Here is a 21055-nt window from a genome sequence, read left to right as displayed (position 1 = left end):
ATGTTAAACATAAGGAGGAAGAAGGTAGTCTACGAAGAGATGAATTTAAGACAAGTCCTGAAGGGCAGAACAGTTTTCCCATCTGAGACTTGACAGAAGGTGAAGTAGCCTTTTGGTAGATGTGGTGAAAGGCTTTAATGTCAGCTTAGCTTTGCTCCTGGGATGTACAGTACCATACCAAAGAGCAGAATGAACGAACTGGTAGGCCTTTGCTGCCTTTGACTCCTGCGGTCACAGTAAATGCACCTGCAGCAGTCTGGTGTGGCATAAATAAATTGACGTCAAACAGAGAAGAAAATAAATAATTTAACTTTAAAAAAATCATCTATTTGGATGTCTTTTTTAATAGAATGTAAGATTTAAATTTGCGCTGTGAAAGAGATGATGTTTGGCAATAGTGGTAAGCTTATGGTGTAGTAAGCTTACATTGCATGTGCACCTGCAATAACAACTTCAAGGAAATGAGTTCTTTAGACTGGGAAAATTTGCTGTTATTTGCCATATTGCTTGATGGTACTTCAGGATAACAGCCGGTCTGAGACCGTGACAAGCTCTTTCAGGTTGCTGATAATCTCAGGAAACAATATGCTCAAAGTTTTTAGAGTTAGTAGAAGTGATTACATGAACTGCTTAGACATAAAAAATGAGATCGTAATCTTTAATTGAGCATGCATTTTCGGGCTTTGTGATAGAAACTGGCAGGAAGGTATATCAAAGCTTGAAATTACCATGATCAAACAACAGCAGGAACAAACCTGCAAACTGTTGATTTTTTTTTTTTTTTTGGCATTAATCCTGTGCAGGTCCTCTTTGCCTCCAGAGGATTCTGACTGCAGTGGTTCAAATAGAGAGAGACTTGATGGTTTCTTGAAAATGTGCTTCAGGAGGTCACAGTACTCGCTTTGACCTGTTCAGCCTTAGGAAATACCCGAAAAGCAGTGCAGTGTCTCTGCGCTACATTCTGTGGTGAATGCTTGAGTGTTGCGTGGCTTACCTTTAGTTATGATCTTTCTTCATGGGTGGATTGTTGTATTTAAATTATCTCCACCCTTAAGACCTGGAAAGGCTGAGATAACTCTACACCTTAGAATGGTACTACGACATTTCCACCTGCCTTGTGGGCCATATAACTTGGCATCTCCACAAATCCAGAGAAGCAGAGGACATGGTAGCAGGCAGGGACCCAAATTGCAGACTCCTAGGGAACAAACACAGTATCCGGGCCTCACCCAGGGCTGCCCCAGGAGACCCTCAGCCCCCTCTGTCCAGTGGTGAAACCCACCACCATGAGTCATCCAGAGCAGCTCTCTGGATCACCTTCCAGGTGCTGCCAAGGCATAGGACTCATGATGAGGTGAAGGGGAAGAGCATTTTGGGGTTGCACAGGATTTATTATGGGACGAACAAAAGGCAGGAGAAGGGAGGGATTTTGATGATATGGAGGAGGGCCAAGTATGGAAAAATAGAGGCGTTAGGGGATAAAAGGGTTGCATGGAGATAATTGGCTTGTCAGTGCCAGATCGGTGCAGTCTGGCCTATCTGCTGATTAAATTTGTTTCTGATTCCTTCCTGGGCAAGGGCTCTCTATGCTCTGCGTGTGTGTGTGCGCACGTGCACCTGAGCCCCACGCGCTTCCATCCTGCTGATCCACAGAGGGCAGCAGGATGAGGCTGTTGGTGCTGTCAGTGTTCGTGTGACTACTCTGTCTGTCTGTGATCCATGTGGCCGGCCATGTATATATGTACGTGTAGATGTGTTGTATACATGTGCTCTACGTGCCTACTGAGAATACATCTTTTGCATGTTTTTAAACAGCATTAATGTTGCATGCATGCATTTTCTACAATTATTTTCTGAATTTTAGAAGGAAACAAGTGTGGGGAATGGAAGGATATGAATACAGGACATGGGTAGCCTGAACTTAAACTTTATTTTAAATAGGCCTGACAGAATTCCCTACTGGAATGCAGAGATTCTTGAGCTGGTGTGACAGGTTGGTGAAAGTTTATAAACTGCAACAGCATTAGATTAAGATTTTTTTTAATTTTTAATTTTTATTTCTTGGGAAATATGCTGAAAACAGTGACATTTCTTACTACTATTTACCTCACTAATCGGTATTTTGCACTGTTGCCCCAAATGCAGTGTTTTGGCATACATTCTAGCACTAAAGCAGTTTTAGAGGCCTCCCAAAACATTCTCCATTGTTTTTTCCACAAATAATACAGCAGCAGCTTACTTGTTCTGAAAGCCTTCCTTTCAGATCTTGCTGTGAATTGGTCTTACATATGTTCATCTTAACCTCAACTAGAATCAAGAGTCCTATTAAAAATACTTACCAGAGAAGCTAGTGAGGTGGAAAAAAGAAGTTGTGCAACGAAAACTCCAACGCCTCTTTCACTTACAGAGTTTTTTGTGCTCTTAGTCCACTTTATCCCTTTACCTGTCTTTTTCTGCCTAAAAAATGCACTTTCAAAGCTGCTGATCTTTTTCAGGCATGTTGTACTACTGCCTTTTGTTGCATGACAAAGCTACTTCTTGGCTTACAAACTAATTTCTCCTGAGTGTTATAGCACAGGTTCTTTTTTTTTTTTTTGTCTTACTAGCAGTGCTGAGCCATGAGACTGATCAAACCAGTAGACTTTACAATGAGATAGATTAAAATCCTCACAACCATGAAACATACGTTTGGTTATAATAGTTGTTATATAGTATTACATGCAGTTACTTTGGAACGAAGGTGAAAGAGATGGTTTTATACTCTTGATACACATTAAATCTGCCAAAATGCTGCTCTACTGTAATATACCTTATTAAATTAGCTCAGTGGTAATCGTTAGCCAATATAGCATGATGGAAAAATCAAAGTAACAAAGCCTCAAAAGTTCAGTTAAAAGAATATTACTGAAGTTATTCATCGTATATAGAAATAAAGGATCAGACCAGACTTCTGGTAGAATGCTGTGAAAAATAACAGATCTTGAAAAATCACACCTGTCTAGAAATTACTGACAGTAACTTTCCATTCGGTGAAGGATTTTATTTATGAGTATGCCAAGATTATGCAAGGATAATAGCATATAGATGTTTCACAGATTTATGGGTATCGTTTCTGAGCCAGTCATACAGAAGCAATTAGATGCAGTAAATTTCTGAGGAGAAAAGCACAATAGGTGAGGTTGGTCCACAATAGAAAATAGGTATAGCTCTGCAACTGTGTTCTGTCTTTCCTTGATCCTCAGGGCATGCGCCTTCTGTGGTTTCGAATGGTTTGGGCTTTGCAGGCAGAAGTGGCAAGGCTGAACCAATGACTCTGTTGTCTAGAGAAGGAGGCCACATGAGTGCTGGGGAATTCAGATGGTGAGGTCTAAACCCAATGTTTCTGTATGAGAGCCTGTTTGGGAGATCTGGGGGTCACTGCAAAGCCACATGGCCCCTTTGAGAACAGATACTGTTGCTTCCAAGGGGACAGATTCCTTATGGAACTGTGATCAGTGTGAAAGGAAGATATTTCTGATTAATTAACTAGAGAAAGTGTAAGAGAAAATCAGTAGAATTTCCTGGGACCTGATCATGAGCAGCATATTATCCAACATGTATGTTTCCATTTTGCCTTTCTTAACTTAGATTACTTGATTCAGTATTACAGATTTTTCACTCAGAGGGTGGTGAGGCAGTGGAACAGGTTGCCCAGAGAAGTTGTAGATGCCCCATCCCTGGAATTGTTCAAGGCCAGGTTGGATGAGGCTTTGGGCAACCTGGTGTAGTGGAGGGTTTCTCTGGCCATGGCAGGGGGGTTGGAACTAGGTGATCTTTGTGGTCCCTTCCAGCCCAAACCGTTCTATGATTCTATGATTTCTCCTGATTTCTTTGTATATAAATGCATTTTACGCAATAGAGTGAAAGAGGAATTTAAAAATAAATAAAAGGCTAAATTTCTCTTGTTGAGTGTGCTATTCGCATGCGTAAGATATTTGGATGATCTCTGAAGCTTAAACTACAGATCTCCTCATTGTATGCTTTAAATACTAGCTATTTTAATAGCTCATTAAGCTAATATATGTATGAAAGAATAAAGGTTGTATTATTCTCAGTTAATGTAATGCAGTTTTAGAGACAAACGTATTATAGTATTCAGTGAAATGAACTCAATGGGTTTTCCTCCCCCTTGCTGAGATTAATTCACACACAGAGAAGGAACTGACGGGTGTTTTATTTGGCCGCAGCTGAAGAGCTACATTAGAGACTCGAACAGGGTTAAAGACGTCGTAGCTGGTTACGTTATCACCAGCCTTGTCCATTGGCTCATTTGCATCACTGAATGTCAAACGAATGTTTTACCACAGTGCATGAGGCTCCCCTTAGTGAGAAGCATGTTATATGGAATTCTCCTTGGCTAAGATCAAGGCTTTTAAATCAGCTGAACAAATCCATGGTATTTACATGCTTTAATGAATTTAAGTGATCTTTATAGATTACATTTTATGTAAATGAAGATTGCCTGATAAAGATATGCAGAATGAGTCCCTGAGTTACTGGCCAGATACTGGTATCTCTGTTATGCTGAGTAATGACTGACGCTTGGCACTGTTTTCTGTGGAATTATCCCTGAGATACACAATTTCAGCCATATTTCCATGAAGTGATTGTTAGAGACCTCTCAGAAACTTTGCTTGTTTAGAAGTAATAATTTATTTATGTGTTTATTTATTTTGCTTAGTGTGCCAGGCACTGGGAACTACCAGCTTTGAAACTGTTCCTAAGGTGAAAATAAGGTGTTGGAAATAGCAGATGAAGTTGCTAGGCTGCTATTCATCACATTTCAGAAGTCGTGGCAATCTGGTGAAGTTCCCACTGACTGGAAAAGGGGAAATATAGCCCCCATCTTTAAAACAGGGAAAAAAGAAGACCCAGGGCCAGTCAGTCTCACCTCCGTGCCTGGCAAGATCATGGAGCAGATCCTCCTGGTGACTGTGCTAAGGCACGTGGAAAATAAGGAGGTGATTGGTGACAGCCAACATGGCTTCACTAGGGGCAAATCCTGCCTGACTAATTTGGTGACCTTCTGTGATGAGGTTACAGCATTGACGGATAAGGGAAGACCAGCTGACATTGTCTACTTGGACTTGTCCAATGCATTTGATACTGTCCCACACAACATCCTTGTCTCTAAACTGGAGAGACATGGATTTGACGGATGGACCACTTGGTGGATAAGGAATTGGCTGGATGGTCGCATTCAAAGAGTTGTGGTCAATGGTTCAGTGTCCAGGTGGAGGCCAGTGATGAGTGGTGTTCCTCAGGGGTCAGTACTGGGACCAGTGCTATTTAACATCTTTGTTGGCGACATGGACAGTGGGATCGAGTGCACCTTCAGCAAGTTTGCAGATGACACCAAGTTGTGTGGTGTTATGGACACACTGGAGGGAAGGGATGCCATCCAGAGGGACCTTGACAGGCTGGAGAGGTGGGCCTGTGAGAACCTCATGAAGTTCAACAAGGCCAAGTGCAAGGTCCTGCACGTGGGTTGGGGCAATCCCATGCACACATACAGGCTGGGCGGAGAATGGATTGAAAGCAGCCCTGAGGAAAAGGACTTGGGAGTGCTGGTGGATGAGAAGCTCAACATGAGCTGGCAGTGCGCACTGGCAGCCCAGAAAGCCAACCGTGTCCTGGGCTGCATCAAAAGAAGCGTGGCCAGCAGGTTGAGGGAGGTGATTCTGCCCATCTACTCTGCTCTCATGAGACCCCACCTGGAATACTGCATTCAGCTCTGGAGTCCCCAACACAAGAAGGACATGGAGCTGCTGGAGCGGGTCCAGAGGAGGGCCACGAAGATGATCAGAGGGCTGGAGCACCTCTGCTATGAAGACAGGCTGAGAGAGTTGGGGCTGTTCAGCCTGGAAAAGAGAAAGCTCCAGGGTGATCTTATTGCAGCTTTCCAGTACTTAAAGGGGGCCGACAGGAAAGCTGGAGAGGGACTTTTTACAAGGGCGTGTAGTGATAGGAGAAGGGGCAATGGATTTAAACTGAAAGAGGGCAGATTTAGATTAGATCTAAGAAAGAAATTCTTCCCTCTGAGGGTGGTGAGGCACTGGAACAGATTATCCAGAGAAGTTGTGGATGCCCCATCCCTGGAAGTGTTCAAGGCCAGGTTGGATGAGACTTTGAGCAACCTGGTGTAGTGGAGGGTGTCCCTGCCCATGGTAGGGGGGTTGGAACTAGATGATCTTTGAGGATTCTTCCAACCCTAACCATTCTATGATTCTATGAAATAGTATTCTCTGTCTCTGTTCTCTGTTGATTAGCTTAACATTGTATGCGTTTAGCAGACTGAGAGAAAGAGGATGGGCTTGAAACAACTTCAAATATTGTGAAAATATTAAAAAGAGACATACTTACCATATATCTGTAAAAGTGACAGAGAAGATGAGTTGTAGTTAATACCAGAGAAACAGAAAATTTGAGATTCACTTGAGTGGTGAAACTGAATCTGGTGCTGTTATCAACCCAAGCTTCTAAATGAAAGGGGAATCATTTACTGTTGTTTAAAATTTATAAGTGGGAGGTTGGTAGACTTCATCAGTTTTCTAACAAAGTTTTAAATAGCTATTGTGACAGGCAATACCTCTGAACATATGCACGATAACAAAGTAGTTTGCTCTGTTCAGGCATATCACAATGAATATCAAATTAATTTACAACATTAATACACTCTGGAATTACAATTTTATTCATTCAGAGCTCTGGGTACATTGCTGACAGTCCCCGTGATTTAATTCTGCAGAAGTCATGATTAGAAATTCCAAGGAGAACAAGACATGCTGGTTATCCAAAAATCACTTTCATTGTTAACTGTGGAGAAATACTGCAGTGAAGCTTTTCTCACAGAAGGCAGAGGTAGCTGCATATTTATGCGGTGGTCTCTTTTAAAATTTGTTTTTTCTTTGTTCATTTTTGTGGGTGAGAATGAGGGCTTAGACACCAAAACCAGCAGCTACTCTTTCCTGTTACTGTTTAACACTATAGAATTGATCTTTTTGTATTTACTAAGCTCGCTCTTTCTTTTGCTTACTGGACATCTTATTTTGTCCTCCCCAAGAAATGTAACTTTTGATTTAGTGTTGAAATGTTTCATAGAAAAATTAGAGCTTTTCTCCAGTCCTTATTAAGGTAAACATACTTGTGGAGCTTGCTTGAAGTGATTAAACAGGGCTTGCTTACATGGTCCTGATCAGAAGGTGGGTCAGGGAAGCAAGAGTGAGTAATAATTAGAGCAGTAGTTCTACTGTTGCTGCTGTAAGAAACTTCTTGCTTTGGAGATGTAACATTTCATGCCCAAATGAAACTATTCTAGTCTACGTATACTTTAATTTACTGCCAGATATATAAACCTCGTAGCAATCACAGTGATGTGCAGGTTGTTAACACTTCCAGTTTCTGTGTGCATGGAAAACTATGTCCTGGTACACAACTTCTTTTGGTTCAGCTGTGAATTAGAGCAGTGGGAACTGTGAGATCCTCCTTTCTGCTGGGCCTTGATGAACTGAGAACTCTCTTTAGATGGCAGCTGTATCGTAGCACATATACAAGGTGTTGCAGGGTTTCGGTTTGCACAACCACTGCGCTAAGACAGTGCCAGATTCCATATGTGCTCTGTGTGTGTATGGGTGTTTGTATGTATACGTATGCGGAGTCACTTGCTCAAGTGGTCGTCAGACTTGTCACTGGAAGATGAGTTACAAGATGTAGCACCCTGGTGAGGGATTTCAGAACTGAAGAGAGAATTCCTTTCTAAGAATGGTACATTTATGCCTGCTGCTTTCACTTCCAGGGATGGGGCATCCACAACTTCTCTGGGCAACCTGTTCCAGTGCCTCACCACCCTCTGAGTGAAAAATTTCTTTCTTATATCTAATCTAAATCTACCCTCTTTCAGTTTAAAGCCATTGCCCCTTGTCCTGTCACTACGCTTCCAGTACTGGAAGGCTGCAATAAGATCACCCCGGAGCCTTCTCTTCTCCAGGCTGAACAGCCCCAACGCTCTCAGCCTGTCTTCATAGGAGAGGTGCTCCAGCCCTTGGATCGTCTTTGTGGCCCTCCTCTGGACCCGCTCCAGTAGCTCCATGTCCTTCTTGTGTTGGGGACTCCAGAGCTGAATGCAGTATTCCAGGTGGGGTCTCACAGGAGCGGAGTAGAGGGGCAGAATCACCTCCCTCGAACTGCTGGCCACTCTTCATTGGATGCAGCCCAGGATACGGTTGACCTTCATATATTTTAATGAAATCATTAAACCAAAACCACTAAAATGTTAAAATGGAAAAGGTAGTAAATTCAGGCAGTTCCTTGAGTGGCTGAGCTAATGAATTCTACTTCTTTATGGATCTATGTTTTGTATTTGGATGCCTTAGTGTTTAGTAACGTAGAAACATTTCCTGCAGTTGAGGCATTCATAATGGCTCTTTTCACTGGGGATTATCCAGAGTTTAATTGGAGTAAAGTTCACTTTGAATCTTTTTCCTTAATGAATGCACTAAGTTGTAATAATCTTTTAAGAAGCTTTTTTAAACTTCGATAGCATGGATATGAATACTGTGCTGATACTTCATGGTCAACAGCTCATCTCTCGCCATCTAGTAGAAAAAAATTGACACGGAAGAGACTATGAAGAATAACTGCAAATTGCTATTTGAAAACTTCAACATAAGAGAGCAAATCATAAAAATAGATTTCTTTTGTGAAGTAAAACAATAGTTTTGTTAGTAATTTAAATAACAGTGAGTGATAACATAATTCAACCTGATTTTTTTCTTTTTTTGCAGTAGGAATACCTAGGTGGTAATTTAGCAGAGAGTAGCAATAAATTGTTGATGTGCTGATTTCCAGAGTGGGAAGGATGATAATCTGTAGAAAACATGAGGATGAAGAGTGAGAAATAACAAAACAAATCATGCTTTAATTTAAAAATTTATTCCTTTTGGTGCTGTTCATGTTTGGTTTGTCTTTACTTTCTGCAAATAAGATGTATTTTATAGTTATTGCACTTCAACATGGTTAAATGCTTTTTAAGATACAGATTAATGCATTTGAAGGCACATTGGTGATTAACAAATATTTTTGTGTCTCTGGCCTTGCTCCTGTGATTGTGTCTTTGTTAGGGAGAAGCAAATATACGTTTAACTACTTCTTAGTTCATCTGTAGCAACTAATACCATATAAAATCCTCATTGAGACAAAGTCAGTTTGTAGTTTTAAGCCAAGTTAGCAGCTTTGAGTAAACTCTTGTTCCCTCTGGGCCCTCTGAAGTTGTTGGCCAACAAAACTGCAGACTATTTTTTCTCATAATCTGATTAATAGTGTCTATTTTTCACTCTATCAAGCATCAGTAACTTTGAGTGTCTAAAAAGTGAAAGTCCTCTGATAAATTAGTTGCCATGAGCCAGTAATGCCATTGTTTTATGTTTTCACGGGCAGTATGTTTGTGCAGTACTTTTTCCCAAAAAAGCTGAAAAGAAATAATTTTGTAAATGTAGAGGTCAACTTTGAATCATTTAGATACTCAAAACTTCCATTAAAGCAGGTTCTCAATCTTCATTGGCTCACAGTGCCTTGTTCAGTGGTAGGATTTTATTAACACATAATGACAAAATATAAAAAGTCCTGGTGTGGATAACGCAGCTAGATTTTTCATAGATACCGAGTCATTATGATTTGATTTCAAGTCAATCAGGGCTTCTTGTATAATGTTGGTTATCTGTAAATGATGGCTTTGGAAGGACTGAGTAGAATTCAGTCTGGTTTTGAAAGCAAGCATTGGAAAATGCCCAAATGACAGGTCTGTGCTGGAGGTCAGGATGTTCTTCCCTCTGGTTGAGGCACTATGTTGCAGATTTCTAGTTATAAGACCTAAGTGCCTTATATATCCCCCTAGATAATCCATGAGGACAAAAGAATAGGTTCGGTCCCTTCCAACCCCAGCCAACAGCCAGGTAAGCCCTTAGAGGAGGGGCATTACTGGAGGATATCCTTTGATGCCTGATCTATGGGCTTTCAGTGCTAATGTCAAAGGTTCCATTTTTTGTTCTAGTGCAGAACAAAAATATGAGTCGAAACCTCTGTGTTTCTTGCAAGATACAGTTATGATTTTGATTAGTGTTTTCATCACGAACTGATGAAAAGAAAGTAACTTTACATTTTGCAATGCTGGTATCATTTCAGTGTACAACTGTGGAGAAAATAGTGCTGAAATATTGAAAGGTGGCTGCTTACTTACATGAAACTGATTTGAAAATTCAGTGCTTATTTACGAAGGTAATTCCAGTTGTGGATTCTGTGGTGCCTGTAGATTAAGTCTGCTGGTATTTCAGTGCTTGGATGAAAACTTGTAAATACTAAAAGTGCTGTTTGAAAGGTAATTTGAGTTATTTTACTGGGGGAGAGTTTATTGGCTGACAGTCTAAAAATGAGTCAGCTCTATTAACAACCAGTCTTGAATGTATCTATTAAAAATTGACATTTCACTTGGTGAAAGCTCTATTTAGAGGGTTAAGTATGCAAACTCTTTTCAGAAGACCAGGGCCTGGAAACTGACTTGCTGTCATCACAGGTAAGTAGTAAATTTTTTTGTAGACACTTTCACCATTTGCCTGTGGATGGAATTGAGATCTGTGGTCTGTGAGGTACTCTGAAACCCTTAAAAAACACCCAACTCGCTACATAATACAATAGAGTCTAATATTTTCCCCCAGTTTCTATCTTTCTTTAAGATACAAGAATGGACATGGGTTTCTGGAGACCAAAAAATGGTGTGAACAAGTTTTACTCAACTTTTGATTTAGTTTTTTCTACACTCAATGAAAATTTGCATGCAGAGAGTCAGCAGAAACGTGATTTAAGTTTATACAGCAAATTAAGGTTTAACATAATGATTTCATGTCTGTTTAAGTTGTTTTCTTTCCTAATATTTGTATTAGAGATGCTTGAAGTTTTCCTCTGAATAGATCAGAGAGGGGTACTTTTATGCTGACCTACTGGCATCTCAGTAATTTGTCAGTATGATCTCTATGACCTGCTCTATTCCTGGTCTGCCAGGAGTATTTCTTTCTTTAGGACCTAATCCTGACCACAGATCACATTTGCAGCTTTGCATAAAATAGTTTGCCTGCTTTCTAGCTGCCTTTGTGTTCAGCCGCAGGTCAGATTGCACCAATAAAATAGTGGAGGTTTTCTGTATTTTATTTTCTTTCTAGCATCAAGTCCATTCTTTTCTTAGGCTGTTATGGAGTTGGGACAAGATGCTGAGGTGCTAGATTTTTTTTGAAAGAAAAAGAAAGAATAGAGGGAGAGGAAAAGATGGGAAAAGATGACATAGCTAGAATAGAAAGATCTCCTAATCTCACAGCATGATCGAGTAGATTTTTAGCTGTGTCTGAACTATGGTGGTGTATCCTGGTCCCTTGACTGTCCAGACTTAGCAATTATTGGAAAGCACTCCCGCTCTCTTTCTCCTGTGTGGCTTAGTCTCTTTTCTGTGCAGCCAAAATTTGGAAGGTCAGAGGACTTACAGGAGGCCCAAGTCTTGTCACAGGGTGGAACCATGGGGCAGCTGGAATGTGCACCTAGAACTGCAGTTTTGGAGATATTTCAGGTACCATGGATAGATGTGTGGGATGCAGACTGCTTGGATATCGAATAATACATAAAACTCAAAATCCTTTCTCTCAAATGCAATTATTCAGATCAATGCCAAGAAGAAGAGACTGAGAGAAGCATTCAGAAGGATGTGGGTTTTGTTTTTAAGGAAAGAGGAGGTGGGGAATGTGTTTGAGGTAGAACAGGAAGATGGAACAAATTTAGATTTATGTACAGTGCTACACATGCAGAGAGGGAAGCCTTAGATTAAAAGCTGAAAGGGGAGAAGTTCTGCAGTGAAGTGAACAGTGTCTTGAGGTATGTATAGCACAATGGTGGTGGGAAGCTAAAATGTGCCTCTAAGCTCTCTCACAATTTGTAACTATAATCAGCATGCCCACCAAAGGGCTCAGTTTGTTCCTCTATTTTTATTTCATTGTAATACCGTTCAGATGTAGAAATTAAAAAACAGCTTTCTATTTTGAAGATGCGGAAATCGTATTCCTTATTTTCTGAATGTTAGAGATGCTCTATTACAGCTGCATTTGCAGCAAAACTTTGCCTGTAAAAAAATTAATTTCCATGACTCATCTTGAAGGAGAAAAATAATTCCCAGTACAACTTATACTTTCTCTCACAGTTTTAGGGCTATAAAAAATCGGTTCACTTCAGGCAAAAAGGTGCTGGGGTCCAAGCTAGGTTGTTGCTTGCTAGCAATTTGAACAAGAAATTGGTTTATCCACCACCTCCGAATATTAGGCTGAGGTACCTAGGCTTGGCTATCAAAAAAAAGGCTGCTACATCTTTCCATGCTTCTGCTTTCCATCCTGCAGGGCATAACTTTACTCACTCTTGTAAAGTCATTTGAGGTCTTGTGTCTATGACAGTGTGAGTAGTAATTAGCAGTAATGCTGAACAGAGAGGGGGAAAAAAAGGCTTACAAGCACTATATTTCTTTAAAAAAAAAAAGAATTCTGACTTTATTTGCATAGCCAAATGATTTATTTCTGTACACACTGTCTGCCAGAGATCCCTGTATAATATTGTCAAGTAATGAAATCTAAAGACACTATGGATTATTGTTTTGGTATATATGCAATGTTCAATGTAAAGTGGTTTCATGCAGAGAACTGAAATGAGACACAGATGATTCATTTACACATTTATTTACTATCCTGCTTATTCTATCAGACTGAAATGGAGAACAATGCATTTATTTTACAGACATTTGACATAAATTAAACAGATATTTTGATGTTGAACAATTGTACAGACTACAACATGCATATTAATATGTAGATTGGTGCAGAAATATTTAGTTGATCAGCAAAATCTAGTATGACAAAAAAAATAATCACATTTCCTTTTTTATGAAGTTAAAATGCAGCTGATATGGAGACATTGATACGAATACCACTAAATGTGAGAAGTTATTAGTCTAATGGAATCAGATGGTTAGCTGAAAAAATAAAGCTATTGTCAAACAGTCTTATCTGCAAAAAGAAAATCAAAATGTTTCTAACAAATACAATAATAATGAAAAAAAGCATGTTTGATGCAATTACCATTGCAAAATGCCCTATTATTCCCCAGCCCCACCCCCAAATACAAACAATGCATGAGGCAAAAGCAGCATATTCTCCCACAAAATGTCTGGGGCATTTTGTAAAGGCAGATGAATGAGATTAGACAAGACTTATCACATATGCTTTTATCTCCTAGTGACAGTTCTTTTAAAGAAAGATATGTTAATATAGCAATTTATGATGAAATGTTGCTAATTCTATAAAATTGAACAATAGTGAAGACACTGCTATCGCGCCAAGAGAACTTGAAAAAATACTGTTGTGCTTTTTTTTTTGTTTGCAGCATTCAGAGCATTCACAGAGGAATACAAAGTAAAGTTCATTAAACTCAATAAAACTAATAATAGTCATGCTACTGTATCTATGAAACTAACACAGTAGTAACTTATAAACATGAATTAGTACATATTTTTAGTTGATATTTACAGTGATCTTAAAGCAACAGGCTATGTATTCAACTCTCAGGTTCTTTGTACACTAATCCCTCCATGTTTCAGCTTGTCAGCATGGCTCGTTTGACTTTTGAAAGAGCTATATAGGTAAAACTCTGCATAACTCTTTGAAAATTTAGAGGTATAAATCCAGAACTCTGCATCCTAGCAGAAGTACCCATGATTGTCCCCAACAGTGTTTTTTTCTTTTTTTCATTTTGTAATATGTGTTAGAAACTGTTTATTTTGCCAAAAGCTACAATATATTGCTCCATCCTTCAGGTCTATACAGGCAGAATTCCCATTGGTGTTCTGCTTAAGGACTTCAAGAACAGGCATAAATGTTTCGTATTCTGAACTTCCACTGAGAGATGCTATCTGAGCAAAACTTAGAGCAAAAATATCAGTATAAGACATACATCCTTCACCTCGAAATCGTTAAAAAAAAAGTAAGATAAGGAATAGGCTTTTTTTGTTTTTCACATCACCTTTTACAAGATATGTCCTAGACATCACAGCAAATAAGCACATGATCAAAACCCTGCTAGCCCCCAATTTTTATAAATTTCAACTGGTGATCAAAATGGAAAGATATCTAGACGTAGTAGATCGGCACAAAATACTCAAGCTGGACTTCTGATTCTCCATCACTGCTAAGCCATTTGCACAGCCATTTGCTTTTACCAGCATAAACTAACAGTTACTGTTAAGTGAAATAGGGCTACTTGCAGTCAGTTAATCATTCCACTTACCAAACTATTTTGGAGTGAGAGTTGATTTAGTGCTGTCTGTATTGTCTTAATCAAATGTAACACCACCTTTACAGTACATTGACTATAGAAATATGTAGTATTTAAGAGTGTGGTCCAAACTGCAAACCACAACTATCCAAGGGTTATCACAAATTTATTGTTTAGATGATTCCACTTGGGTTAAGCTGGAGAACACACTGGGGACAATTTTATTTTTGGCTATATATTGCTCTTTTTATGCAATACCACTGATGACAATGGCAAAATTTGCTTGAGTAAGAGATTTAGCCAAGACTACATGGACTGGAGGTAATAACCATGGTAGAGATAGTCTATATCTACATTAGCAAGTGATACAACACAATAGAAGCAGATTTGTTGAGGAAAACACTTTGTGCTGACAATTTACACTATGTGTATCAGGGGTCCTATTTTGGACTACTCTAGTCTGGTACGAAGGCCTGAGTGCTTTGTAGTGGTTGCAGCTCATGGAACAAGTTTTCTGCTTCAACTTTATCTAAAAGTAATCTAGTTGGGATGGTCCAAGATTGCTCTGTGATGTGAACCAAAGCACGAGAAGCGTGGATATCTGAGAGATGCACATCAAGAGAGCTGTTCTGATTTCCACTAAGATACCAGTGTAAACATAGCCATAGACTTCCAGATTTAGAAGTGTACCTCATTCCCGCTGATGTTAAATATGTATTTAAATACTTATTTGAGGTAAAAAATTACTCTAATGAAATTAATTACCCAGACTGCTCTTAGATTCAGGGTTTACATTAGCTACAGGACTACAGTCAACGTCTAAGGTAATATCACCGTTCTCTTTGGTTCATAGGTATAATTAGGATAATCTTATCTTTTTGAATTAAATGTTAGCTAATAGCATGTTCTTTAGCTACTTTTAATTAAAAAGAGCAATAATATTTGTGTCCTATTTCCTTGTTCCACAATGGGATCCATCTGGATCTGTGTTAGTTGTCATAAAAGAAAAATAGCAATCAGTGATTACATAGGACTATGAAGTATCACTGCTGTTTTGGAAGAAATCTCCATTGCACTAAAGGATAATACTTCTTAAATATCATAACACAACATTTCAAAGAAATATTATTTAAACCTGCAACAGAACAAATACAAAGACAAGTATGTAACCCCACCTGCAGATGCCACATGGTGTATGATTACTGAACAAGAAACCATCACATGATGCAAAGAATTTTGTCTCTGCCTGCCGGTCACCTAAGCTTTCTTCATTAAGGAAACCAGTAGTGTAGCCGTGAAGGATTTGGCTCCCAGAACACCTGATCTGTTTTAGAACACGAAAGCATTTCAGCTGGAGTTTAAACTGAGTACCACTAAGTAATAAAAAGGCATTGGACATGAGACAAATATTCACGCTTACACCGACGGCTCGCTTAATGGCATTTAGCAGTCAACTGCTTTTACAAAAGCTCTTGCAAAAGCACTGAACAAATGCACTGAAACATCTTGCAGGTTGAGGGGGACAATGGAGTGAGAACATTTTAAAACTAGAAAACGTGTGAAGCTGTGAGATGGTACAGCTGCAGCAATAACAGAGAGAAATGACGCTCAGTTCTTCTTGCTCCTTGGTTCAAAGGCAATAGAGTCCATCTGGCCATTTGCACCAGTCTACCAAAATGCTTTCCTGATAAAAAAGACACACCTTTGGGTGTTTGGTGGGTTGTGTTCTAACTGCTCCCAAGAAGAAAAGAAGGTTGATGTTTGAAGGGCAGTATGAAGAGATCCAAAGATCAACACAGGTAAGAACACATAGTATCTTCTTTTTCAGGAAAGTCTTCTGAAAAACGATTGTGGATCAGATGTTCATGTAGCAGGCAAGTGGGTAATAACATCTAGGATAAAAATTAAGATGAGGTAGGACTGGAATTAAGTCTTTTGCTCTTGACATTTTTACCTCATTAAGTGTGAAGGACTATTTTATATATGTTTTATTATATCTCTTGTTTATGTACTATATTAAAACATGCCTTGTTTACTTACAATTTTCTGCCTTTCTTCCCCTTCTGCTGTACTTGCCATTTCTTGCTTGATCTGTGCTGGCTACTTTGAAAAAAACGTATTTCTTGCATTTTTTTTGCTTTTAAAATATTTTTTGCATAATCAAACTGTTAAACTTTATTCTCTATCCAAGTGATACAAAAAATATATGAATGAAAAAACCAGTCAGGTAGGCCCTGGACATTTCTACCAGGCTGACTGTATTTGCAATAGGGCTTGAAAAAAAACCCTGACTTCTGTACCGGACTGTGGTTTAGCAATGAGGTTGAAGGAGTTAATTAAATAATCTGAAGGTAAACTTTGTTTCAAATAGACCTAAAGAAACAGAGCTCAGTGTACACTTTGGGGAAGAGACCTACTTTCAAAAGAACTAGTTGTTTTTCAAGGAATAAAAATATGTTGCCCAGTGCTACCTGTTAGGAAAAGACTCAAGAAGCCAATTGCGATTTTGATTTGTGTACTATAGTCAAAAATACAATTTTCTGTACCCACTTTTGATTATGTAATATTGTGCTAAAACGCTCTTCAAGTCAGTTGCTCTAGTGTTAGATCAGACATCACCTCTCTAACATCACTAATGTTTGAATTTTGAGACCAATTTTTAAGCGAGGACAGAGTGCATTAGATTGCTGCATTAGCACAGAGGCTCCTATGTTCTATACAATGAAGTATTAAAAGGCCTTTTGTGTTTTCATTTAAAAAAGTGTGTTTTATATAAATTCTGTAGTGCAATAACTTCCTACACCATGTTACATTCTTTACGTTATATGCTTCCCCTGTAAACAGCTTTCCTGTATGAACTTCCTTTGCAGTTTGTGCGATCTATTATTTCCCCCACCCACCCAGATTTGGATTAATGTGACTATTTACTCAAAAATTGTTCTGATTACTCTGTGAATATCTTTTAAACGTGCACATTTGGTTTCATTATTGAAAATGAAATAAAACTTCGATTCAGGATTCTGCAGTTAGTATAAAATATAAAAAATAGATTGATTGCAAAGCTATCTCCCTGAACAATCTTCATTTTCCAGTGATACGAAGAGTCAGACCCCTCTCAGGCGCACAGGGGAGTAACTTCATCTTAAGACTCTTTAAGTTGTTTTGAAATTCCACAACCGTTGGAGACTGACTCCAGAACTCAGAAATAACCCTCCCCTTACTGTGGTGAATGGGTAGTAAGTCTGAAATGGCTTCAAAGTTTTAGAAAAACAGAAAAATATACTCAGGCAATTTTGCATAATTTGCTACATAGCAATTCATGATGAATGAAGTGATCCTGGACTGCACTTCTTACACGTGCTGCACTGGAATGAAAGCCAGGTCCAGACTTGCAACTGCTCAAGTAAATGTTTTGATCAGGAATTACACATGAGCTAGATATTCAGGAGTGGATCCTGTGTATGCAGTTAAGACTGGAAAAAACAAAAAGTCTAAACCTGTCCTTCTGGAAATTATTCAGCATAGTCAAAAGTATATAATGGAATTATACCAAAAGCACTTCTAAAGCTTGATCCTTTTGCTTCCAAGATTTCAAAAAAATACAACATCTGTTAGTAAAGAGAATTGCATTTCCTTTGCTTGTACAATTTCAAAATAAATGTTCTTCTCTGAAAACATTTAAAATACGGCAGTCAATAAGGGCCTGGTCTTCTCATCTGATTTATTCAGTTAAAGCTCCTATTGATTTTAATCAAGAGAGAGAGGCTCTTGCTGTCCTTACTTATATTTCAGTCAGTCCCTTTTTCCATCAGAATCCCATTGATTTCAGGGAAAATTCATCCACACAAGGATTGAGGCTATTCAATTAGTGATTTTAATAGGACAGAATCAGGTTCCCATAAAGTTTAGCTCAGGAGAGCTTAAGGAATCAAATCTCTGCTCCTGCAATACGTTCCCTGCGGCTAGGCTCCTCCCTTTCCACCAAGTGGCACAGATCTAAGGGGACTTTTCCAAAGTGCAAGGGTCACCTGGGAGAAAAAGCACACGGTAGGAACACAACACAGACCTCAGTCTTGCCAGAACAACATCATTATCTTGAATGGGATTTTTCTGTGGATCCAGAGCATGGGATCAGATCCCATTTGGACTTAATTTGGTCTTCATTAGTTCACTAGGATGTAAAGGCAGATCGAACAGGCCCATGTGATTTCATAAAACTGCACATAGAAAATACAGACCAACACTTCAGGCATATAAAAATTGACTGGCATTTAGTTTTAGTCACTGAAAATATATAGGAAGAAAAAAAATATAGAAGATTAATGACTGTAAAATACTCAAAAGCTAAGTTTTGGAACAGTGAGACGCAACATGATTGAAAAAGGTTAAGCAGAATGCCATATAAATAGGTAAAACTGAATGTAGCAACAAGTTGCAATGAACTGCAACTAAGGACAAAAAAATTAATTTTTATTTTGAGAATTAATGACCAGACATTGTTTGAAAAAAATAACATTATACTCCCAGTTTCTTAAATGGCTGAAGAGACAACTCAATGTTATCTTTTATGGAAATCAGAAATCTTATAGAAATATAGATTATTTTTTTTTTTTTTAACTGAAGGATTGTGCTGTGCTCATTGTGTGGCTCAGCCACCAGTATCCATGTTTTGGGGCTTTTCAAACTTGCCTCTTTATCATGAGCCAGGCTTGAGCGAGGTCTGTGGCATCAGCCCAGCCATTTCAAGCAGAGGGCAATGTTGCAACAAAAATGCTTGCTCTTTTACATTACATGCATTAAATGCCAGACTTTTACTTGTTTAAGCAACAGAAAATGACACAGAAGTAAAAATTAACCCAGGTCCACTACGGGAAGTAGAAGCCTGCTGTTACAAACCACATTTTTATTGGTCTAAAGTGCTTTTAAGGCTTCCATTCTTGCCATCTCAGTGTCTTTGCAACCCTTGCTGTTACAGCACTGACCTGGAAGAAGCATCCGCTCCCTTCTGTGCATGGGGAAGTGTGAGGCCCAATCTCCGGCAACAAGCCCGTGGAGCAGCAGGGAACTGATGCTAGAATTTCTAAACACCTCAGACTTTTAATGGCTGGACCCTCTGGCTATTAGCTCTGAGGCTGGACTGCTGCTGCTCTTACAAAACTGTTGCAAGAGAGCATCCAATTTCAGCAGAAAATCAGAGGACAGTAAAAAAATACTTGTAGTCTGTTTTCCTAAAAAAAATAATAAATAACATTTTGTAGGACATGCCTGTGTAGCAGTGTACTTTTGCTTATGATTAGGATTAACGAACTGAATAAACTTTTTATGATTTAGGGAATTAAAGCGATCTATAGGCTTTTTTATATTATAGCATAGGAAGCTGTTTAAAAAAATAATAGTTTTTTTCAGACAATGGTTAGATGGATTATTTGTAATGAAGGCTTTGGTTCAGCATCTTTCTTTTACAAAGCTGGAGAATATCAGAGAAACTAAAGATGCTTTGGCAGGATGCATGTTTTAAGTATAGAGGAAAACCTATACTCGCTTTTGAACAGCCATGGGAGGATGGGTTGAGGCAAAGCTGGTGAGTCAGGTGATACCTTCTGTCAGTCCGAATGACTGAACTGAAAAACACAAGCTTTGGGGCATGGAAGACCTGCAGCAAGTCACATATACTTGAAGCCTGTTTTTTCCAGCTGTATTATTTGTGATAATAAAAGGTACTATTTCCCCCTACAAAGCTTGTCTCTTATGTCCTTACACCATAACGGCTTCAACAACATTGCCGTTACTGAAGTATGGGCACTGCACGTAAAGAGAAGGGAAGGAGAGCTCAGAGGTCATGTAGAAGCAGATATTGTTTAATCAAAGAAAAAAAAGAATGTGGGTAATATTTTTTTTGTAATACCAAGTTAGAAGAAATACTGTAAGAGATTGAGAACTTTTGGATAGGTCTGTATAGCCATTTGGCACTATTTATTGCCACAGAAATAACTATGTTTTTTCCTTTTCAAATGGAACTTTTTTTTTCTTAGTTATGAAATGTTGGCAGTTTTCTATAAAAATATCAAGTGCTTCAAGTTCTGGTCATTAAATCTTTGCTTTTCTTCACAGGATCATTAATTAAACTGACAAATGCAATACCTTAAAGTTATGCGAATTAAAAAAACCCATCATGATTTACAGCACAGAAAAACTAAAATACTGTAGTCCTTAAGTAACAGATATACCATGAGCTTTTTAACAGAAAGCAAGATACGTGAGATGCTTTAAGTAGAAGTTGCAATTTTGCAACATAAGTCTGTACAACACCTCCAGGCAGCACGCTGTGAAGGAAGTACCTGTGTCCTAGGAAATGCTTTTTCCATAAATCCTTGTTAACAGTAGCTTTCCCCCCAACCCCAAACTATTTACAAATATATGCATTTTGCAAGCTCGAAGCACCTTGTTTCACATCTTTATGAATGCATGCATTGACATTTCATCCTTTCATGTGCAAATTCTAAAATTCATTGTAACCAAGAGAACAAAAAAAGTTAAAAGAGTTCAAAATCTGTCTACAATCATAAGTGAAAGGATCAAAAATGTCAGATGTTGCAGAACACTGGCTCCTAACAGAGCTCTCTTTATTTTATTCACTGTTCTTGAATCATTTTTTTCCTGTTTTTTT

The sequence above is a fragment of the Tauraco erythrolophus genome, chromosome 3 (genome assembly GCF_009769465.1).
Source record: "Tauraco erythrolophus isolate bTauEry1 chromosome 3, bTauEry1.pri, whole genome shotgun sequence".
In the NCBI taxonomy this organism is placed as follows: Eukaryota; Metazoa; Chordata; class Aves; order Musophagiformes; family Musophagidae; genus Tauraco; species Tauraco erythrolophus.
Note: the sequence above shows the minus strand (reverse complement) of the source record.